General features: G+C 39.7%; 1 long non-coding RNA gene across 1 annotated transcript in view; it reads left to right on the forward strand.

Annotated features, from left to right (window-relative positions):
* LOC136578889 (uncharacterized) overlaps window positions 1–19,890 on the forward strand; it is a 144,008-nt gene extending 124,118 nt beyond the window's left edge. The window contains exon 3 of the long non-coding RNA XR_010786680.1: window positions 19,591–19,890. This is a non-coding gene — a long non-coding RNA (uncharacterized lncRNA). The remainder of the gene's footprint in view (window positions 1–19,590) is intronic.
* The last annotated feature ends 444 nt before the right edge of the window (window positions 19,891–20,334 follow it).

A 20,334-nucleotide genomic window follows, 5' to 3' on the forward strand; every position in this document is an offset into this window, starting at 1 on the left:
TTTTTCCATGGTCAGTCGCAAGTTTCCAATATGGTCGCGGGTGCCAAGAAAGGTTTTCGGGCCATCTTGACCTGTGAGGATAGGCCTCACAAATGGTCTTTCATGGCTTCTGCTTCGAGCTGTATGCCACGCTCATTCCAGTCCATGTCCTTCTTTCCTTGCCACTCGCTGAACATCATCATTTAGCTTCCGCACTTCGTCTTTCTTGCCGGCCACCTTTGCTGCTCTCTGTTATCGGCTGTTCTGAGGGCTCGCTTGGACAACCGATAGCCTTGTTTTTCCTGCTTCTTTTAGGTGAGATGCTTACTGACTGTTTCCAGAATCGCAGACTGTATATCGGGCCGTAGTTCCTCTGGATGCTTTCTGATGTGTCCAGCAGTTCGAATCGGTTTGCTGCCTCAGCAGTGTGTGATCGGGGGTTTTAGAGGTGTCGAATTCTCTCGATGGAGCGACTTTCTTAATGCTACAGAATTTGGTCTTAGCTGCAAGGAGTTCATGATCCGTGCTGCAGTCGGCGCCGGGAAGGTTTTACTGCAACAACTGAACTTCACCAACGAGGATTACACAGGATAAAACCAATCTGACTTCGATGGAGGCCATTGGGGATGTCCACATGTACAGTCAGCAATTGGGAGATGTCCACATGTACAGTCAGCAATTGGGGATGTCCACATGTACAGTCAGCAATTGGGGATGTCCACATGTACAGTCAGCAATTGGGGATGTCCACATGTACAGTCAGCAATTGGGAGATGTCCACATGTACAGTCAGCAATTGGGAGATGTCCGCGTGTACAGTCAGCAATTGGGAGATGTCCACATGTACAGTCAGCAATTGGGAGATGTCCGCGTGTACAGTCAGCAATTGGGAGATGTCCGCGTGTACAGTCAGCAATTGGGAGATGTCCGCGTGTACAGTCAGCAATTGGGGATGTCCACATGTACAGTCAGCAATTGGGGATGTCCGCATGTACAGTCAGCAATTGGGAGATGTCCGCATGTACAGTCAGCAATTGGGAGATGTCCGCATGTACAGTCAGCAATTGGGAGATGTCTGTCTGTACAGTCAGCAATTGGGAGATGTCCACATGTACAGTCAGCAATTGGGAGATGTCCACATGTACAGTCAGCAATTGGGAGATGTCCGCGTGTACAGTCAGCAATTGGGAGATGTCCGCGTGTACAGTCAGCAATTGGGGATGTCCACATGTACAGTCAGCAATTGGGGATGTCCGCATGTACAGTCAGCAATTGGGAGATGTCCGCATGTACAGTCAGCAATTGGGAGATGTCCGCATGTACAGTCAGCAATTGGGAGATGTCTGTCTGTACAGTCAGCAATTGGGAGATGTCCACATGTACAGTCGGCATTTGGGGGATGCCCACGTGTAGAGTTGGTGTTTGGGGGATGTCCATGTGTACAGTCAGCAATTGGGAAATGTCTACGTGTACAGTTGGCGTTTGGGGGTGCCTGCGTGGACAGTTGGTGTTTGCGGGTTGTCCACCTGGACAGTCAGTGTTTGGGGGTGTCCACATGAACAGTCGGTGTTTGGGGAATGTCCATATGAACAGTCGGCGTTTGGGGGGTGTCCCCATGGACAGTTGGTGTTTGGGGGTTGTTCACGTGGACAGTCGGTGTTTGGGGGGGTGTCTGTGTGGACAGTTGGTATTTGGGGGTGTCCACATGGACAGTCGGTGTTTAGGGGGTGTCTACGTGTACAGTCGGTGTTTGGGGGGTGTCTGTGTGGACAGTTGGTATTTGGGGTTGTCCACATGGACAGTCGGTGTTTGGGGGGTGTCTGCGTGGACAGTTGGTGTTTGCGGGGTGTCTGCGTGGACAGTTGCTGTTTGGGGGTTGTCTGCGTGGATAGTTGGCGCTTGGGGCTTGTTCTTGTGGGCAGTCGGTGTTTGGGAGGGTGTCTGCATGGACAGTTGGTATTTAGGGGTGTCCGCGTCGACAATTGGTGCTTGGGGGGTGTCTACATATACAGTCGGTGTTTGGGGGGTGTCCGCGTGGACAGTCAGTGTTTGGGGGGTGTCTACATGTACAGTCGGTGTTTGGGGGGTGTCTGCGTGGACAGTTGGTGTTTGGAGCATGTCTACATGGACAGTCAGTGTTTGGAGGTGTCTGCGGGGATAGTTGGTGTTTGGGGGTTGTCCGCATGGACAGTCGGTGTTTGGGGGGTGTCTACGTGTACAGTCAGTGTTTGGGGGGTGTCTACGTGTACAGTCAGTGTTTGGGGGGTGTCTACGTGTACAGTCAGTGTTTGGAGGTGTCTGCGTGGATAGTTGGTGTTTGGGGGTTGTCCGCATGGACAGTCGGTGTTTGGGGGGTGTCTACGTGTACAGTCAGTGTTTGGGGGGTGTCTACATGTACAGTCGGTGTTTGGGGGGTGCCTGCGTGGACAGTCGGTGTTTCGGGGGTGTCTACGTGTACAGTCGGTGTTTGGGGGGTGTCTGCGTGGACAGTTGGTGTTTGGGGGGTGTCTGCGTGGACAGTTGGTGTTTGGGGGGTGTCTACGTGTACAGTCGGTGTTTGGGGGGTGTCTACGTGTACAGTCGGTGTTTGGGGGGTGTCTGCGTGGACAGTTGGTGTTTGGGGGGTGTCCGCATGGACAGTCGGTGTTTGGGTTGCATAAACCATGTGTTTGCTATCCTGAGCCGATTTCTTGGCAGTACTGTATCAGTCGATCACCGGCTTCATTTCTTTCACCAAGCCTGGATCTTCCTGTCATGGTCGCTCCTGGCTGCTGACTTTGGAATGGAAGTCGCCCATAAGGTAAATGATGTCCTTCTTTTGCTCTTCATTTAGAGTTTTCTGGACTTTGTCATAAAAATCTTCAATGGTTTCCTCATCGGCATCCGTCGTTGGGCATAGACCTGTAAGATTTACTGGCTTACCACGTATCCGGATAGCAATGATACGGTCGCTGATTGTTCTAGAACTTTCTACTGCCTTCGAGGCCTGCTTGTTTGTAATAAAGGCGACTCCATTCCTCTTGATTTCCTCGTGTCCAGCATAGAGCAACGTGAAGTCATCGGACTGAAATACCCATTACCGTTCAGTGCAATTCGCTAATCCCAAGAATATCAATGTTAGGTCTTGTCATTTCGTGTTTCCAATGTCCGGTTTCCCGGGACTCGTGCCACGCACATCCCATGCTGCTAGTATGTGAGCTTGGTGCAGCGCAGTCCTTTCCTTCCATCATGAGGTGCATCAGCAGCTGGGCTTCCCCAGGGCTTTACAACAGTTACAACATGTGGAAACCCCCTCTGTACTCAGACCTGGCTGCTCCCCAGTTGCATTTAGAGGATCCTTTGGCCTGAGGTGGAGGGGAGCTGCCATTGAATACCATATCTAAATCATCAGAGCTCTTTCATAGGGCTTCCATGGCAAGATTTTTAGAGGGCAGGTGGCCAGGTCTTCCCCTAACCCTTTCCATTTATTGGAGGACCGTTCCCCTGCCCCCCTGTATAGTGACATCTCCGGCAGCTGTTCATTGGGTATCTGGTTCTCGCATTAATGGGGCATCTGTAGTTAATAGTGTTATTGGGGGCATTTATGTTTGTCACTGTGTTGAGGGGCCACCTATGACTTGCTGTCTTAGAATATATGTACACGGGTGATTAAGAAGTTGTGCCCGAGATTCTCAGACAGAACTCCCATCTGACAGCACTGGGACATCCCATGCGGGCAGACCCATCGAACGCGGGCAGACAGCACATTGGCGCATCCTATTTTTGTCTGATTCTTGGATGAGAAGAGCACATGCTGCAATTGTTTTTACTTGGACTATCAATCAAAGTTAAAAGCCCCCGTGTGCGCAGACCCAATCAAAGGTACAGATAGTATTTCTGTCCAATTTTTGGGATGACTTTTCAGTCATCTGTGTGCATTTATCCTTATATGGGGACTTTGGGGTCCCTAAAAAGGTGGCATCTGGCATAACAGTCTATGGGCACCATTTATATGGGTGGAGAACCGTACAACACTAGAGACTCAACTGCAAAGTTACAGGGCTGCAGATATAGCAGCCGAACATGTGTCCTGGTGTCCAAGGGGGTCTGCAGATGCCAGGATTATACATGGTGCATGGTAGATGGAGACTGATACATATGTAACATTGGGGTCCAGGAGCTCCAGGTTCCTCTTCTGGTGGGGGTTGTAGTTGCTGCTTAGAGGCTGTGCTGCTCTCAGATGTTCTGAATGTCTGGAACCGCTGTTGTCTCCAGCCTACTTGGTCCGGTTCATGATCCTAATATGGGAGGAACTGACTCATGAATTACAGACGGAGCACAAAATAAAGGTGATGCAAGGCAAGGAAAGGTTTACTCCACAACCTTGTTGGCTTTACAGGTCTACAGAACCGTCACTTCTCAGCTGTTCATGCTTGGTGTTCTCTCTGATACTGTACATCTCAAGCAGGAATTCCCACCGGCAGATCCTGTTAGTGGTTAAGCGGTTAATCTCTAACCCTTGGTGGTGGTAATAGAGATTGCAGAGCGGCAGTCATCAGCATACATCATCGCCTTTACAGGACAAACATAATCTCACATTCCCAGCAGGACACTAATACAACTGAGATGTAGGACAGGACTATGGTAAGGCCAGCCATGAAATCTGCTAAAGGATATGCCGATTGCTCAGATGAAAACCTTATGAATATTAGTAACCTATCACCCCTATGTACAAGTATATAACTACTATAATACTGTCCCTATGTACAAGAATATAACTACTATAATACTGCCTCCTATGTACAAGAATATAACTACTATAATACTGTCCCCTATGGACAAGAATATAACTACTATAATACTGCCCCCTATGTACAAGAATATAACTACTATAATACTGCCTCCTATGTACAAGAATATAACTACTATAATACTGCCCCCTATGTACAAGTATATAACTACTATAATACTGCCCCCTATGTACAAGAATATAACTACTATAATACTGCCTCCTATGTACAAGAATATAACTACTATAATACTGCCCCCTATGTACAAGTATATAACTACTATAATACAGCCCCCTATGTACAAGTATATAACTACTATAATACTGCCCCCTATGTACAAGAATATAACTACTATAATACTGCTCCTATGTACAAGTATATAACTACTATAATACTGTCCCCTATGTACAAGAATATAACTACTATAATACTGCCCCCTATGTACAAGAATATAACTACTATAATACTGCTCCCATGTACAAGTATATAACTACTATAATACTGCTCCCTATGTACAAGAGTATAACTACTATAATACTGCCCCCTATGTACAAGAATATAACTACTATATTACTGCCCCCTATGTACAAGAATATAACTACTATAATACTGCCCCCTATGTACAAGAATATAACTACTATAATACTGCTCCCTATGTACAAGAATATAACCACTATAATACTGCCCCCTATGTACAAGAATATAACTACTATAATACTGCTCCCCTATGTACAAGAATATAACCACTATAATACTGCCCCCTATGTACAAGAATATAACTACTATAATACTGCCCCCATGTACAAGAATATAACTACTATAATACTGCTCCCCTATGTACAAGAATACAACCACTATAATACTGCCCCCTATGTACAAGAATATAACCACTATAATACTGCCCCCTATGTACAAGAATATAACTACTATAATACTGCCTCCTATGTACAAGAATATAACTACTATAATACTGCCTCCTATGTACAAAAATATTATTACTATAATACTGCCCCCTATGTACAAGACTATAACTACTATAATACTGCCCCCTATGTACAAGAATATAACTACTTTAATACTGCCCTTATGTACAAGAATGTAACTACTATAATACTGCCTCCTGTGTACAAAAATATTATTACTATAATATTGCCTCCTATGTACAAGAATATAACTACTATAATACTGTCTCCTATGTAAAGAATATACTATAATACTGCCCCCCTATGTACAAGAGTATAACTACTATAATACTGCCTCCTATGTACAAGAATATAAATACTATAATACTGCCTCCTATGCACAAGAATATAACTACTATAATACTGCCCCTATGTACAAGAATATAACTACTATAATACTGCCCCCTATGTACAAGAATATAACTACTATTATGCTGCCCCCTATTTACAAGAATATAACTACTATAATACTGCCTCCTATGTAAAGAATATACTATAATACTGCCCCCCTATGTACAAGAGTATAACTACTATAATAATGTCCCCTATGTACAAGAATATAAATACTATAATACTGCCTCCTATGTACAAGAATATAACTACTATAATACTGATCCCTGTGGACAAGAATATAACTACTATAATGCTGCCCCCTATTTACAAGAATATAACTACTATAATACTGCCCCCTATGTACAAGAATATAACTACTATAATACTGCCCCCTATGTACAAGAATATAACTACTATAATACTGATCCCTGTGGACAAGAATATAACTACTATAATGCTGCCCCCTATTTACAAGAATATAACTACTATAATACTGCCCCCTATGTACAAGAATATAACTACTATAATACTGCCCCCTATGTACAAGAATATAACTACTATAATACTGCCCCCTATGTACAAGAATATAACTACTATAATACTGCCTCCTATGTACAAGAATATAACTACTATAATACTGCCCCCTATGTACAAGAATATAACTACTATAATACTGATCCCTGTGGACAAGAATATAACTACTATAATGCTGCCCCCTATGTACAAGAATGTAACTACTATGATACTGCCTCCTATGTACAAGAATATAACTACTATAATACTGCTCCCTATGTACAAGAATATAACTACTGTAATACTGCCTCCCATGTACAAGAATATAACTACTATAATACTGCCCCCTATGTACAAGAATATAACTACTATAATACTGATCCCTGTGGACAAGAATATAACTACTATAATGCTGCCCCCTATGTACAAAAATGTAACTACTATGATACTGCCACCTATGTACAAGAATATAACTACTATAATACTGCCCCCTATGTACAAGAATATAACTACTATAATACTGCCCCATATGTACAAGATTATAACTATTATAATACTGCCCCCTATGTACAAGAATATAACTACTATAATACTGCTCCTATGTACAAGAATATAACTACTATACTACTGCCTCCTATGTGAAAGAATATAACTACTTTAATACTGCTCCTTTGTACAAGAATATACCTACTATAATACTGCCTCCTATGTGAAAGAATATAACTACTATAATACTGCCTCCTATGTGAAAGAATATAACTACTTTAATACTGCTCCTTTGTACAAGAATATGCCTACTATAATACTGCCCCATTTATACAAGAATATAACTATTATAATGCTGCCCCCCCATGTACAAGAATATAACTACTATAATACTGCCCCCTATGTACAAGAATATAACTACTATACTACTGCCCCCTATGTACAAGAATATAACTACTATAATACTGCCTCCTATGTGAAAGAATATAACTACTATAATACTGCCCAATTTATACAAGAATATAACTATTATAATACTGCTCCCATGTACAAGAATATAACTACTATAATACGGCCTCCTATGTACAAGAATATAACTACTATAATACTGCCCCCTATGTACAAGAATATAACTACTTTAATACTGCCCCCTATGTACAAGAATATATCCACTATAATACTGCCCCCTATGTACAAGAATATAACTACTATAATACTGCTCCCTATGTACAAGAATATAACTACTGTAATACTGCCTCCTATGTACAAGAATATAACTACTATAATACTGCTCCCTATGTACAAGAATATAACTACTATAATACTGTCCGCTATGTACAGTAATATAACTACTATAATGCTGCCCCCTATGTACAAGAATATAACTACTATAATACTGCCTCTATGTACAAGAATATAACCACTATAATACTGCCCCTTATGTACAAGAATATAACTACTATAATACTGCCCCCTATGTGAAAGAATATAACTACTATAATACTGCCCCCTTTGTACAAGAATATAACCACTATAATACTGCCTCTATGTACAAGAATATAACCACTATAATACTGCCCCTTATGTACAAGAATATAACTACTATAATACTGCCCCCTATGTGAAAGAATATAACTACTATAATACTGCCCCCTATGTACAAGAATATAACCACTATAATACTGCCTCTATGTACAAGAATATAACTACTATAATACTGCCCCCTATGTACAAGAATATAACTATTATAATACTGCCCCCATGTACAAGAATATAACTACTATAATACTGCCCCCTATGTACAAGAATATAACTACTATAATACTGCCCCCATGTACAAGAATATAACTACTATAATACTGCCCCCCCTATGTACAAGTATATAACTACTATAATACTGCCCCCTATGTACAAGAATATAACTACTATAATACTGCCCCCATGTACAAGAATATAACTACTATAATACAGCTCCTATGTACAAGAATATAACTAATATAATACTGCCCCCTATGTACAAGAATATAACTACTATAATACTGCCCCCTATGTACAAGAATATAACTACTATAATACTGCCCCTATGTACAAGAATATAACTACTATAATACTGCACCCTATGTACAAGAATATAACTACTATAATACTGCCCCCTATGTACAAGAATATAACCACTATAATACTGCCCCCTATGTACAAGAATATAACTACTATAATACTGCCTCCTATGTAAAAGAATATAACTACTATAATACTGCCCCCTATGTACAAGAATATAACTACTATAATACTGCCCCCTATGTACAAGAATATAACTACAATAATACTGCCCCCTATGTACAAGAATATAACTACTATAATACTGCCCCCTATGTACAAGAATATACCTACTATAATACTGCCCCTATGTACAAGAATATAACTACTATAATACTGCACCCTATGTACAAGAATATAACTACTATAATACTGCCCCCTACGTACAAGAATATAACTACTATAATACTGCCCCCCAATGTACAAGAATATAACTACTATAATACTGCCCCTATGTACAAGAATATAACTACTATAATACTGCCCCCTATGTACAAGAATATAACTACTATAATACTGCTCCTATGTACAAGAATATAACTACTATAATACGAACGGGTCGTATTGGGTCGTTGGGACGAAGGACATCCCCCTCTCCAGAACAGAGCATTCAGCCGTGGTAAGTTTATGTGTCGAGAGGTTGATTATTTGCATATTTTCATTCTGCAACCGAGCTGTAGGAGATGTATACGTATCAGATGTCTCCATCTCTACCGTTGAGTGTATGTATCCCTGCCTCCCCTTAAAAAATATCTTGATATTGGTTGGTCAAGAAAATTATTGGTATTTTGTCTACCTCTTCCTCTTCCCCTTTGAGGTCGACGGCCTCTATTATGTCGAGGTGGGAGGTATGTTCTTCTACTAGAAGATGCCTCGCTGTCGGATGGTTCAATATCGGAAGAGCTAGCTTCAGTCTCAGAGGGAATTTTCGCGTTTTCATAAGCTTTTTGATCTCCAAAATCTTGGAGATCCCTCATAAACAGAGAATGCTTTCGTTCTTTTATATGTTGAGTATATCTCTCAATTTGATTTTGTAACGCTCTTTCTCTTGATGGGAAGTCAGGGTCTGCAGTAAATTTCTTAGCTTGTTCTATACTTTCCTCTAGTGTCTTTTGATCTCTCACGAGAATATTCCTCTCCTCGTCGAGTAATAGTTGTATTAATTTTAAGGAGGACTCAGTAGATGTTTCCTCCCATTTTTTCATAAATTCTGCAGTCCTAAGTCTCGGCGGAGGTGACACTAAGTTACGCAGACCTCTAGGGACAATCTTCTGTTCTGCGTATTTCTGGAGACCCTGAACTTCCCACCAACAGCGTGTATACTCCTTGTAGTCTTTAGTTAGAACTTTGAAGCAGGAATTAATAGTAGGATGGAGATTATTAGGGCTATATGTGTCTCCAGAGAACACTGAGCTTGTTTATTGATTTTATATTACTTTTGTCTAAACTGTGAAGGGCAATGTACAAGAATATAACTACTATAATACTGCCCCCTATGTACAAGAATATAACTACTATAATACTGCTCCTATGTACAAGAATATAACTACTATTATACTGCTCCCTATGTACAAGAATATAACTACAATAATACTGCCCCCTATGTACAAAAGTGTAACTACTATAATACTGCTCCTATGTACAAGAATATAACTACTATAATACTGCCCCCTATGTACAAGAATATAACTACTATAATACTGCCCCCTATGTACAAGAATATAACTACTATAATACTGCCCCCTATGTACAAGAATATAACTACTATAATACTGCCCCCTATGTACAAGAATATAACTACTATAATACTGCCTCCTATGTACAAGAATATAACTACTATAATACTGCTCCCTATGTACAAGAATATAACTACTATAATACTGCCCCCTATGTACAGGAATATAACTACTATAGTACTGCCCCCTATGTACAAGAATATAACTACTATAATACTGCCCCTATGTAGAAGAATATAACTACTATAATACTGATCCCTGTGTACAAGAATATAACTACTATAATACTGCCCTCTATGTACAAGAATATAACTACTATAATACTGCCCCCTATGTACAAGAATATAACTACTATAATACTGCCCCCTATGTACAAGAATATAACTACTATAATACTGCCCCCTATGTACAAGAATATAACTACTATAATACTGCCCCCTATGTACAAGAATATAACTACTATAATACTGCCCCCTATGTAAAAGAATATAACTACTATAATACTGCCTCCTATGTACAAGAATATAACTACTATAATACTGCCCCTATGTACAAGAATATAACTACTATAATACTGCCCCCTATGTACAAGAATATAACTACTATAATACTGCCCCCTATGTACAAGAATATAACTACTATAATACTGCCCCCTATGTACAAGAATATAACTACTATAATACTGCCTCTTATGTACAAGAATATAACTACTATAATACTGCTCCCTATGTACAAGAATATAACTACTATAATACTGCCCCCTATGTACAAGAATATAACTACTATAATACTGCCCCTATGTAGAAGAATATAACTACTATAATACTGATCCCTGTGTACAAGAATATAACTACTATAATACTGCTCCCTATGTACAAGAATATAACTACTATAATACTGCCTCCTATGTACAAGAGTGTAACTACTATAATACTGCCTCCTATGTACATGAATATGACTACTATAATAGTGCCTTCATGTACAAGAATATAACTACTATAATTCTGCCCCCTATGTACAAGAATATAACTACTATAATACTGCTCCCTATGTACAAGAATATAACTACTATAATACTGCCTCCTATGTACAAGAGTGTAACTACTATAATACTGCTCCTATGTACATGAATATAACTACTATAATACTGCCCCCTATGTACAAGAATATAACTACTATAATTCTGCCCCCAATGTACAAGAATATAACTACTATAATTCTGCCCCCTATGTACAAGAATATAACTACTATAATACTGTTCCCTATGTACAAGAATATAACTACTATAATACTGCCTCCTAGGTACAAGAATATAACTACTATAATACTGCCCCCCTATGTACAAGAATATAACTACTATAATTCTGCCCCCTATGTACAAGAATATAACTACTATAATTCTGCCCCCTATGTACAAGAATATAACTACTATAATACTGCTCCCTATGTACAAGAATATAAATACTATAATACTGCCTCCTAGGTACAAGAATATAACTACTATAATTCTGCCCCCTATGTACAAGAATATAACTACTATAATACTGCTCCCTATGTACAAGAATATAACTACTATAATACTGCCCCTATGTACAAGAATATAACTACTATAATACTGCTCCTATGTACAAGAATATAACTACTATAATACTGCTCCTATGTACAAGAATATAACTACTATAATACTGCCCCCTATGTACAAGAATATAACTACTATAATACTGCTCCTATGTACAAGAATATAACTATTATAATACTTTCCCCTATGTACAAGAATATAACTACTATAATACTGCCTCCTATGTACAAGAATATAACTATAATACTGTCCCCTATGTACAAGAATATAACTACTATAATACTGCTCCTATGTACAAGAATATAACTACTATAATACTGCCCCCTATGTACAAGAATATAACTACTATAATACTGCTCCTATGTACAAGAATATAACTACTATAATACTGCTCCTATGTACATGAATATAACTACTATAATACTGCCTCCTATGTACAAGAATATAACTATAATACTGCCCCCTATGTACAAGAATATAACTACTATAATACTGCTCCTATGTACAAGAATATAACTACTATAATACTGCCCCCTATGTACAAGAATATAACTACTATAATACTGCTCCTATGTACAAGAATATAACTACTATAATACTGCTCCTATGTACATGAATATAACTACTATAATACTGCCCCCTATGTACAAGAATATAACTACTATAATTCTGCCCCCTATGTACAAGAATATAACTACTATAATTCTGCTCCCTATGTACAAGAATATAACTACTATAATACTGCCTCCTAGGTACAAGAATATAACTACTATAATACTGCCCCCCTATGTACAAGAATATAACTACTATAATTCTGCCCCCTATGTACAAGAATATAACTACTATAATTCTGCCCCCTATGTACAAGAATATAACTACTATAATACTGCCCCCTATGTACAAGAATATAACTACTATAATACTGCCCACTATGTACAAGAATATAACTACTATAATACTGCTCCCTATGTACAAGAATATAACTACTATAATACTGCCTCCTAGGTACAAGAATATAACTACTATAATGCTGCCCCCTATGTACAAGAATATAACTACTATAATTCTGCCCCCTATGTACAAGAATATAACTACTATAATACTGCTCCCTATGTACAAGAATATAACTACTATAATACTGCCTCCTAGGTACAAGAATATAACTACTATAATGCTGCCCCCTATGTACAAGAATATAACTACTATAATACTGGCCCCTATGTACAAGAATATAACTACTATAATACTGCCCCCTATGTACAAGAATATAACTACTATAATACTGCCCCCTATGTACAAGAATATAACTACTATAATACTGCTCCTATGTACAAGAATATAACTACTATAATACTGCTCCTATGTACAAGAATATAACTATAATACTGCCCCCTATGTACAAGAATATAACTACTATAATACTGCTCCTATGTACAAGAATATAACTACTATAATACTGCCCCCTATGTACAAGAATATAACTACTATAATACTGCCTCCTATGTACAAGAATATAACTATAATACTGCCCCCTATGTACAAGAATATAACTACTATAATACTGCTCCTATGTACAAGAATATAACTACTATAATACTGCCTGCTATGTACAAGAATATAACTACTATAATACTGCTCCTATGTACTAGAATATAACTACTATAATACTGCCTCCTATGTACAAGAATATAACTACTATAATACTGCCTCCTATGTACAAGAATATAACTACTATAATACTGCCTCCTATGTACAAGAATATAACTACTATAATACTGCCCCCTATGTACAAGAATATAACTACTATAATACTGCTCCTATGTACAAGAATATAACTACTATAATACTGCCCCCTATGTACAAGAATATAACTACTATAATACTGCCCCCTATGTACAAGAATATAACTACTATAATACTGCTCCTATGTACAAGAATATAACTACTATAATACTGCTCATATGTACAAGAATATAACTACTATAATACTGCCCCCTATGTACAAGAATATAACTACTATAATACTGCTCCTATGTACAAGAATATAACTACTATAGTACTGCCCCCTATGTACAAGAATATAACTACTATAGTACTGCCCCCTATGTACAAGAATATAACTACTATAATACTGCCTCCTATGTACAAGAATATAACTATAATACTGCCCCCTATGTACAAGAATATAACTACTATAATACTGCCCCCTATGTACAAGAATATAACTACTATAATACTGCCCCTATGTACAAGAATATAACTACTATAATACTGCACCCTATGTACAAGAATATAACTACTATAATACTGCCCCCTATGTACAAGAATATAACCACTATAATACTGCCCCCTATGTACAAGAATATAACTACTATAATACTGCCTCCTATGTAAAAGAATATAACTACTATAATACTGCCCCCTATGTACAAGAATATAACTACTATAATACTGCCCCCTATGTACAAGAATATAACTACAATAATACTGCCCCCTATGTACAAGAATATAACTACTATAATACTGCCCCTATGTACAAGAATATAACTACTATAATACTGCCCCCTATGTACAAGAATATAACTACTATAATACTGCTCCTATGTACAAGAATATAACTACTATAATACGAACGGGTCGTATTGGGTCGTTGGGACGAAGGACATCCCCCTCTCCAGAACAGAGCATTCAGCCGTGGTAAGTTTATGTGTTGAGAGGTTGATTATTTGCATATTTTCATTCTGCAACCGAGCTGTAGGAGATGTATACGTATCAGATGTCTCCATCTCTACCGTTGAGTGTATGTATCCCTGCCTCCCCTTAAAAAATATCTTGATATTGGTTGGTCAAGAAAATTATTGGTATTTTGTCTACCTCTTCCTCTTCCCCTTTGAGGTCGACGGCCTCTATTATGTCGAGGTGGGAGGTATGTTCTTCTACTAGAAGATGCCTCGCTGTCGGATGGTTCAATATCGGAAGAGCTAGCTTCAGTCTCAGAGGGAATTTTCGCGTTTTCATAAGCTTTTTGATCTCCAAAATCTTGGAGATCCCTCATAAACAGAGAATGCTTTCGTTCTTTTATATGTTGAGTATATCTCTCAATTTGATTTTGTAACGCTCTTTCTCTTGATGGGAAGTCAGGGTCTGCAGTAAATTTCTTAGCTTGTTCTATACTTTCCTCTAGTGTCTTTTGATCTCTCACGAGAATATTCCTCTCCTCGTCGAGTAATAGTTGTATTAATTTTAAGGAGGACTCAGTAGATGTTTCCTCCCATTTTTTCATAAATTCTGCAGTCCTAAGTCTCGGCGGAGGTGACACTAAGTTACGCAGACCTCTAGGGACAATCTTCTGTTCTGCGTATTTCTGGAGACCCTGAACTTCCCACCAACAGCGTGTATACTCCTTGTAGTCTTTAGTTAGAACTTTGAAGCAGGAATTAATAGTAGGATGGAGATTATTAGGGCTATATGTGTCTCCAGAGAACACTGAGCTTGTTTATTGATTTTATATTACTTTTGTCTAAACTGTGAAGGGCAATGTACAAGAATATAACTACTATAATACTGCCCCCTATGTACAAGAATATAACTACTATAATACTGCTCCTATGTACAAGAATATAACTACTATTATACTGCTCCCTATGTACAAGAATATAACTACAATAATACTGCCCCCTATGTACAAAAGTGTAACTACTATAATACTGCTCCTATGTACAAGAATATAACTACTATAATACTGCCCCCTATGTACAAGAATATAACTACTATAATACTGCCCCCTATGTACAAGAATATAACTACTATAATACTGCCCCCTATGTACAAGAATATAACTACTATAATACTGCTCCTATGTACAAGAATATAACTACTATAATACTGCTCATATGTACAAGAATATAACTACTATAATACTGCCCCCTATGTACAAGAATATAACTACTATAATACTGCTCCTATGTACAAGAATATAACTACTATAGTACTGCCCCCTATGTACAAGAATATAACTACTATAATTCTGCCCCCTATGTACAAGAATATAACTACTATAATACTGCCTCCTATGTACAAGAATATAACTACTATAATACTGCCTTCTATGTACAAGAATATAACTACTATAATACTGCTCCTATGTACAAGAATATAACTACTATAATACTGCCTCCTATGTACAAGAATATAACTACTATAATACTGCTCCTATGTACAAGAATATAACTACTATAATACTGCTCCTACGTACAAGAATATAACTACTGTAATACTGTGCCCTATGTACAAGAATATAACTACTATAATACTGCTCTTATGTACAAGAATATAACTACTATAATACTGCCCCTATGTACAAGAATATAACTACTATAATACCGCCCTCTATGTACAAGAATATAACTACTATAATACTGCTCCCTGTGTACAAGAATATAACTACTATAATACTGCCTTCTATGTACAAGAGTGTAACTACAGCTGAATTTGCCATTTTGCTCTGAAGGGCTTATATTTTGTCATTGTGCAGTCCCATGTAATGCCGCCCATCACACGCCGTCCTCTCCCTGAGTTTAGTTGTATGTGAGGCTCTGTTGGAGTGCGGTATGTATTGTCCTCTGCAGACTGCCTGTATATATATATCCCCCCCCCCCCCCCCCCCCGGCTCGCTCATGCAGATGACAGTCCCGCTCGGCTATCGGAGTCTTTATAGCACTTTCTGCCTGACATCTCTGACTTCTTCCATATATAGTATTTTCCCCGACCATCCTTATTGTAGCTTTACGTTGGATGTATGCCCTTAAGAAAAACATCCGCCACTGCCAGAGGCCAAACTGTTTCTACCCAGTGACAGGCGATGCTGTCCTGATGGGAGCGTCGGGGCCCTGGATGTGTAAATATATATAGAAGCCTCCAGTGCGCTCATTGGTGGAGTCAGCATCATGACCTGAATTAACACAGAGCAGTCATCCACCTGATATGTAAGAAAAGTCCCTGATTCTATTCATCCGGCTGGAAAGCTGGGTGGCTGGTCAGTAATTACACATGCAGGAGCCGCAGCATCATCAGAGCTCCATGGAGGGATTTACTCAGCTTTCCCATGCTTCTGAATGGCAGATTTGCCCATCTCTGTGTTGATACTTCCGCTGCGGTACTTGATGGTTACTGCAGTCCTATTGGTTGTCGCCCGGCCTTTCTAAAAGATGTGTTCACAGATTGCAGAAACGAACGACTCAAGCAGATAGATTAGAAGGAACTTCATCTGCAGGACCAGAAATGTAATGGGGCCACTTTTATTGAAGGGGCCCGGGCCGAGGCGGGCTTTCAGATTCAGATCGCTGTAGCTCACGTAATGACGTAGTCCCGTAAGGAGCCCAGATAATACCGCCATACTCAGCTGGACTGAATGCTGCCATATAGTGTCCAAATATATAGAATATACAAATAAGGGAGAGAACACAATACTGCCATGTTATTCTCACATATAACCGCCACGTAGAGTCCAACCGTCTGCAATATCCGACTAATGCTCCTTCATGGAGCCCAGATATTACACCCTATAGTGCCCCATAGAGATCCAATATATAAATAGTACGCCCCTAAGGACCTTGACAATACTGCCATATAGTGCCAATACCTAGACAATACTGCCATATAATGCCAATACCTAGACAATACTGCCATATAGTGCGGCTCCGCTTGGCCTCCGCTTTATGTCACGCGTTTTTCATGTCTGCGAAAAAAAAATAAAAGGCTGATGCGACATGAGCCCGACTGTTATACATCTATAACAAACAGCGACCCGGACAGCATGCTGACGGCATCCACGTGCTGCTTGGCTTTTTCTCTCCGTATTGACTTGCGCTGGTGAGTCTCACCTATAAATTTGATCAGAATGGCGCCTGTGATAAATGTTAAACGCAGTCCGTGTCTGCATGAAAAAAAAAACCTGCATAGCGTGCATCAGTGAGTAATGTGGGACCACATTAAAAGAAATGTCAAACACTGCTAGCGTGTCGGGGGCCTCAGTGATGTAACACCGGTAGCGCCGTACAGTTAGGCGCCTTATACTGTCCAAAGTATGCAATAACTAGTATTCCCTTAGAGAGAAGACATAATACTGCCATGTAGTTCTCATATATAACCACCCTATAGAGTCCAGAACACAATATTCAGTTTATTACTGTGTTGGGAAGAAGAGATAAAACTGCCATATAGCACTCAAATAACCGTGCCAAGAAGTATGGGAGCCACATAATACTGCCACATCACTCTTACACAAACCGCTATAGAGCGTCCAAACCACATGTAACACACATAATACTGACCTATAGCTCTCACATAACACCGCCATATAGTGCTCAAATTATGTCTGTACAAATAGTACTCTCTTAGGGAGAATACATAATACGGCCATATACTTCCCATGTAAAACAGTGCCCAAATAATGTGTAATATGCCAATAATACCCCTTTAAAGAGCACTCGTCATACCGCCATATGGTTCTAGAATAAAGCTTTCATATAGTCCTGCCATCCTAGAATTCAATTTCCAAATAATACCACCAAACTGTGTCCAGCTAAATAATACTGGGTGGTTTTAGTTTGATCTTGGGTGGCAGGGCTAGTAATGTGCCCAGTGTGCCACCTGCTAAAGCCGTTCCTGAGGTGAGAGGGCTCCTTGGCTTCTCCGCACCACACATGGATTAGCGCTGGCCCATTTCTCAAGCTGTGTTTGACTTTTGCCTTTTCACTAGAGATCGGGGTTAATTAGTGAGTTACTGTGTTTGTACAACTGTGACAAATGGCAGTCGGGGCGACCCTGCGGTGTAGCAGAGCTGCGTTTGTTATTTAACTCTTCGAGACCGTTGGGTTATGAGATCGTATCATGAAGGTGCAGCATAGCAGTTTCTCCACACATCCAACCAGCTCGGCTCTGCTACATCTCTGTGCCGCTCCCTCAGGCTGATTCAGTATTCTCATATTGCACCGCCGGTATGTAGTGCGCGGTTACGGCTGGCAGATGTCGGGGGACCATTAGGCGTTGCAAATTAAGCGCTCTTTCACGCAAGCGGCATTTTGACAGAGAATTGGTGCATTAAAAAAAAGTTGCATCTAAAAGTACCGGCGGTCTCCTCGGGGTTCTATCAGATGAGCAATTTTTTGACGCACCGAAAAAAGATGCGCATCCAAAGATTTTTTTTCTGGCGAGATTTCACGCTCGTATGAAAGAGCCCCCAGAAAGCTAATGGTAGCAGGCAAGGAGTGAGTAACAAGTGGCGGTGCAGCAGGCGTACAGCATGGCGGTGTACGCTAATGACTGCCATTAACAGGGGGGGGGGGGGGGGGCAGTAGTCATTCTTGGCTTTTCTTGGACTACTTTCATTAACCAAGTGGGGTGGTCCGTTCTCCAGATATCTTCCACGAAGTGGGGGTCTTACAGATACGGTATATCTGCTCTATGGCATATATGTCCTAATACGGCATATGAACGGGAGATGCACCCCTTTAGCTTTGCATCGTTTTCTTAAAGGGCCGGTAAACATGAGTGAATGGCGACTGTTCCTTTAACCCTTTGTTCTGCAGACTGTGCTGAGTTCCTCCAATCAGCTGTTGATTACTTTTGTCTTGCAGGGCTGCAGTCAGCGGGCGCTCGCCGGGTGGCATTTGTGGATTTACAATAATAAACATCTGTGGACGGCGGAGTCTTGGGAGGAAGCGGGATTCTTGGCTACAAGTTCTGAGGATATATTTGGAGAAGTCTCTCTCATTGCTGCTACAAACCAACAACTCCCCCAATGATGGAGAAATAGGACTGGAATTTGGAAGAGGTTCCTCCGAGTAACCGCACCCCTCAGCCGGGAAATATTTGTGATTTCCTTTGCCGGCTCATAAATTGATGGATGTTTCTAAATAAATGCAATGTTTCTTGTATCTCCGCCCCTTGGGGCCGTGTGGACACTCCCACTTTACAGGTAGCGCCTGGAAGACAACAATGTATCAAGTACTAAAGATGCACAGTGATAATATAGAAGTAAACTACAAAAAAGTTACATCAACCGTGTCGCCTCTCTGTAGAGAAAAGGTCATTGTAACATATTGGTGCAGCAGTGCAAAAGATCTGAACATCTGAAAACGGGAAAATAGGGCAGAGTAGGTTCACACACACACACACATGTATTATATTATATATCTATCTATATATACACTACCGTTCAAAAGTTTGGGGTCACCCAAACAATTTTGTGTTTTCCATGAAAAGTCCCACTTATTCACCACCATGCGCTGTGAAATGAATAGACAATAGAGCCAAGACATTGACAAGGTTAGAAATAATGATTTGTATCTGAAATAACATTGTTTTTACATCAAACTTTG

The sequence above is a fragment of the Eleutherodactylus coqui genome, chromosome 9 (genome assembly GCF_035609145.1).
Source record: "Eleutherodactylus coqui strain aEleCoq1 chromosome 9, aEleCoq1.hap1, whole genome shotgun sequence".
Taxonomy (NCBI): domain Eukaryota; kingdom Metazoa; phylum Chordata; class Amphibia; order Anura; family Eleutherodactylidae; genus Eleutherodactylus; species Eleutherodactylus coqui.